The sequence below is a fragment of the Alexandromys fortis genome, unplaced genomic scaffold (genome assembly GCF_014885135.2).
Source record: "Alexandromys fortis isolate MF-2015 unplaced genomic scaffold, M_Fortis_MF-2015_v1.1 scaffold_17, whole genome shotgun sequence".
Lineage (NCBI taxonomy): Eukaryota > Metazoa > Chordata > Mammalia > Rodentia > Cricetidae > Alexandromys > Alexandromys fortis.
Genome location: NW_026067896.1, coordinates 9,492,984 through 9,498,760, shown reverse-complemented (window position 1 = coordinate 9,498,760; position 5,777 = coordinate 9,492,984).

Genomic DNA, 5,777 nt, shown 5'->3' with positions numbered 1-5,777 from the left:
GAGTTGGTAGAAAACTTGAAGGAATTATCATTTTCCAGACACAACAGGGCTAATGAACATATGAACTCACTGAGACTATAACAGTAAGCACATGATCTCATGTTTGAATCAGATAATATTAAAGTATATGGAAGTGGATGTGAGCTCAATGTCCCACAGACTTGAATAATGTAAACACCTCACCAAGATAATTGAAAACTGGTAGTTACTGTACAAAGAAAAATTAATTTTGTTCAATGGAGAGACATTGGGCATTTCGGCTCAGAAATAGTTGACCATCACAAAGCAATCTCCAAGGGTTTTCTGTTTGCTCATTTTGTTATATTTTAAAATATTTGTGCTTTTCAAATTTGTTTGTGGTGTTTGTGTGTTTTAAGGCAGGGAAAATATTTAAGGTTTGGTGAGTATAGGATAAAAAATTTGGGGGAGTAAGAGAGGGTAAACACATGATCAACTTATATTGTACAAAATATTTATAAAATAATAAAATCTCTTATATAAACTTCATTTTCTTCTAAATTAATTATAGCTCCAAATCAAAATAGATTTTTAAAAAATTCTTCTGTATTGTTCATATGAATTTATATTTCATTTCAATTTCAAAATATTAATTGTACATATACATATGTCCAATATTTTATAGAAATAATGTAATAATCATAAAAACAATAATTTTAATTATATGCTAGAAAAATTAGGAGGACTAAAATTAAATTTTTATTGCAAATAAAACATATTTTAATGAATGGCTAGAAAGACAAATTCATGCTTAAAATGCTATCTTCTCTTTGCAAACACCCAGTTCATTTCCCAGAACTCACATCAGGACGGTCACAATTTTCTATTACTCTAGTTTCAGGGAACTTAAATTAAGATACAGAGGGGTGTTCCAAAATTTTTTGTATCTGTTGAGGTTTACTTTGCTACTGAGGTGTGGTCTATTTTAGAGAAAGTTCCACCTGAAACCTCTGAGGTTTTTAGAAAAAAAACATGTATATACTTTTGTGTTTGGTTTGAGTGTTCTATAGATGTCTGCTATGCCTATTTGAATCATAACATCTGTTAGTTAATTTATTTCTCTGTTTAGTTTCTGTCTGGCAGTCCTGCACAGTGTTGAGAGTGGGATATTGAATTCTCCCACTATTAGTGTGTGGGGTTTGATGTGTGATTTAAGTTTTAGTAATGTACTTGTACAAACGTGGGTGTTCTTATATTTTTCCCTGTGATGAATAAGAAATGTTCTTCTTCATCTTTTTTCATTAATTTTAGTTTGAAGTCTATTTTGTTAGATATTAGGATAGCTACCTCAGTTCGTTTTTTGTTTTTTTTTGTTTTGTTTTGTTTTGTTTTGTTTTGCAACTCTAATTTGTGTTCTTTAAGCTCCTTGTACTTTCATAGGCATGCCCTTCTGTTGGGAGCAGTGAGCCCCCAGATCCTGAACCAACTTGTTTTCCCCTGACCTGAGTGCCTACAGCTGCTCTGAGCACTAGACCTTCAGGAGTTTCTGATGGCAGGAGAGTGGTTTCTGGTGCATTTTGCTGGGGCGTGGCTATCCCTAGATAAGCTGCCCCTGAACACAAGAAAGGGGACATTCTTGGGGCATTCCTGTTTCAAGGGTGACCTGTGTCTCTGCCTCTGTGTGTTTCAACCTCCAGTTCCTTGCCCAGCTTGTGAACAGTGGCACGTAGAGCACAGATGGGTGTAGTGCGCCACAAGTGGAGGTCCCACCCAGATCGGGAACTAGGGAATGCTCAGAGGTTGCCCTTGGCAATGGTGAGGGTGGATTGGGGAGTGGTGTGTGTGTTTTCATCCCCAGAGACCCTCTGAGGAACACACCCTCCGGATAGAGAGGAGGTGGGAGCTGAATTGAAGGCCTCCAAAAGATAGAATGTGTATAGCTCAAAAAGATAAAATGTGTATGCTGATTGTGTTGTTTTGTTTGTGTTCTGGACTGGGGAAAGACCGTTGATTCTGGGTACTGCTAAGAAAGGTATTTTGACTTTAAATTATGGGCCTAAGAATTTGATGCTTTGGAAAAGAGGTTCTGCTTTTGTCTTCACAGAGGATGAGAACCTAAGGATTTATTCGAGATTCATGTGGTTTGATTCACCGAGACCTCCTGAAATGTTGCAGTAAAATACCCCCAAGAATGCAGAGCCCCCGCCCAGCAGGAAGTAGCCAGACAGGTTGACAACACCCAAATTCCCTACAAGATTGCTTAAGTGGGGCCCCTTCAGTGGTACAGGAGCAGCAAGCCTGCTTTCTCGAGTTCTGCTCCACCCCATGCACCAGTTTGGACCCAGAACGAATGCAGCTGGGTCTAAAAGGCAGTTGGAGCAGAGCTTTGCTAGGCTGCTGTGGCAAAAGACATTTTTCCCTGGCCAGTTGGTGCCCAGCCTGGGGAACGCCGTGGCGGTGCCAGGAGTATCAGCAAATGCAGCAACAAATGCTGGAGCCAAGACAAGCTGGAGCTGCACAGACCCCACTCGGCTGCCCGTCTACACGCAGCATATGGAAGGCAGCAGTGGGGCAAGGAGAAAGGTGATTCCAGGCTGGGCATCCCCAAGAGTCTGCTGCGCGAGTGGTAGACTTTCCCCGCAGCACCCGAAACCGACATAGTAGCTGCAGTAGGTCTCCAAGCCTGCCTGCTGCCAGGACTGGTTGTGGTGGTGCAGACCGGTAGGATTGCTAAAGGAGGCAGAGGCAGGAGGAACTGCCAAGCCATCCTAGAGACTTTGGAATCACCACGGGTGGCCGCTATTGTCACTGCTACAGCCTCCTTCATTTATAGGTTCCGTGAAGGATGCTACTACGTGGGTTTCGGGTGCTGTGGGGAAAGTCTACGATAATAGGTACAGGTGGGGGCTGTGCCTCCATGTCTGGTGCAGATGGGGGTGTGGTGAAGAGGCCCGACTAAAGGAGACTTGCCTTCTGACTGGTGGTGCTGGGATGCGGGGGAGGGGCGTTGGCAGTACCAGTGACCTAGGGCCTAAGGAGCAGAGTTGTCCAAACTGGGAGAGCAGCCACCGTGCACGTGGTATATTTACCTTCTTATGAAACACCATTTGTCTGGTCTGTGATTAAAAGAATATTTTCACCCCTTAACACGAATTGTATATAATTGTTTTTATACTTATGAAAATAATCAAATCATTTTATTTTGTTAAGAAACCTCAATCTTAAATGCCAAATCTAACTTATACAATAATATTCAGTGTAATTTTTTTAGATCTAAAATTTATAAATACAGTCCACTTAACATTCGTTCAAACAATTACTGTTAGAATATCCTTTCCACATCATACAGTGTCTTGAGAATAGATAATGAGAATGATGGCCTCTCATTTTGTACTTTCACTATTGAAAATTGATAATCATGCACAGATGAACACATACATGCATTTGGATTTAAATCAGAGCAAGCTAAGAGTTAATGTAAACATTATTGTGTTAATTAGGTGGAAATTGCTATTGCAAATTTTTGCATCAGAGATCTGAATGAAAATCACATTCCTACAGTCTACTTTTGAATCACACGTACCTTTAGCCTAGAAAACATACTTTTCCACACAAAATGTATATAAAGTGCTGATAGAGAAATAATTCAATTATCGTTCATATGTATGAGTAGCATATGCATATATGTATATGATCATTAAGCATCTCTTTAAACGAGTACTTGATAGGTAATATGGTTAAATTGAAATGTAATTTTAATGATACTGGAGGAAAATGAAACAATGATGTAAAATGTAGAAAAATAATCACCAGAGAATATCGTTCTAATTATCTTTTTCAAGATATCAGTTTCTTGGAAATAACCAAGGAAGAAAATGTAATTAATATAGCTTGTTATCTTGTTAACTGTATTATTGGAATTAGAAGATGAGGTGTTCTTAGTATTTTTTCCTACTCTATCAATGATTGATGCTAAAAGAATTTCTATTTCATTGTTTATTGTATATAATGTTTTATGCAATCATTACTATAGACATCAAGACTCTAAAGATTATAAATCTAATTCCTTATAGTTTCATAATTTTAAAGAAAATACTCTATTATTATATTTTCAGTATACTTCCAAAACACTTTTTAAAAAAAAATAGTTTTTTAAATGTATGATCACTGAATTCTACAATATTGTCCCTTACAATGGGCTTCATTTACTTTGTAATTCAGTGGTTCTTCAGATAATTCAGACTGCTGGCTTCAATCATTTGGTTTTGAGTTTCCCATGTCTACATTAGGTCTCATTGATTTTCAGTCCTGAATGAGAATTTACTTAGCACTACTGATTATGTCCTTATGATCTGAACTCATTATTATTAAGCAATGAGTTCAACAAATCAACATTTTCAGGCTTCTGTTTAAATGTAAAAGTGAAGATAGTCACAGCAACTTTTGTTCCTGTCTGTAACTATAACAAAGATAGACAAATAGGCAAAGAACATCCCAAATTAAAAACCAAAAATCAGCTCAAAAATGATAAATGTCACTGTTATTTTTCCTGATAAATTTAAATACAAAATAGCTAGAAAATGTTGTTAAGTGCTAAGGGGTATTAGTTATTCAGATTAAATAAGATACTTTTCAATGCAATTGTTAGTGACAGAAATTATCTTAATAAATATTTAACTCATTAAATGAACAAGATAAAAAATATGTAACTATCGACATTATTCACCAGAATTGAATCTTAGTCACTCTTTCTGGTAAAATGTGCTATTTTCCAGTGCCACAGCATATATTAACTTCTTTTAACTCATAGTCCAAAACTCATAATTATTAGATAGAAGAGTATGGTCTCATTCATTTTGACCTAACAGCTTTGACAATTTTCTTTGTATTTTGACAAGAGAATCCAGTCCCAATTGGATTATTCTTTATTCATTCAGTTGCCTTCTTCCTAAAAATAATTTGCAAAGATGAAAAGCGGAGCACCACTTCATTATCTTCAGCCTGACACCCCTGATCCCACTTGTCCTTTTCTCTAATGCTGCTGGTTTAATATGCAGAACAACTTCTCAAAAGACAATTGATTCCTATGCCTACGAAGGCACTTTCGGCTATATGCTTTGCATTTGAAAATGTCCAACTCTAAAACTGTGCATAATTTTAACAGAGACCTCTGACACACATAGAAGCTTAGTATATAGTCCAGAAGTAGTGATTGAACTTTTTTATAAGACAAAAGTGTTAGAACTGTCAATGTCAAAAGCATTCTTGGGTTTCACTCAGGTCCTTAGTCTCAAGTATGAAAGAATGTGAAAACATAAGCAACAGAGAAATTCCAAGATGGCTTATTAGATTCCGAGTAAGTACTCCAGCAAGAGACTGGAAGTGGGGGCTTGAGAGGAGCTGCCACTAGAGAAACTTGTATGATTACAGGAGAATGTGGTAGCAATGATAGCTTTTTATCCCTCAGCATTGGCATTTGTTGTTGCTCTATTTTGAGGAGAGATTGAAGTCCCATTTGCTAGAGTTCACTTGTACACTGCCCTATTTAGAGCAAAGAATGCTACCAAGGAAAGCTGCATTATGGCTATTACCACATAGGGATATTGACTTGGCTTAAATGACACCCCAAATTGTGGCAGTTGTGCAGGCCTCTTAAACTTTATTTTTTAGGCCGGGCGGTGGTGGCGCACGCCTTTAATCCCAGCACTCGGGAGGCAGAGGCAGGCGGATCTCTGTGAGTTCGAGGCCAGCCTGGACTACAAGAGCTAGTTCCAGGACAGGAACCAAAAGCTACGGAGAAACCTTGTCTCGAAAATAAA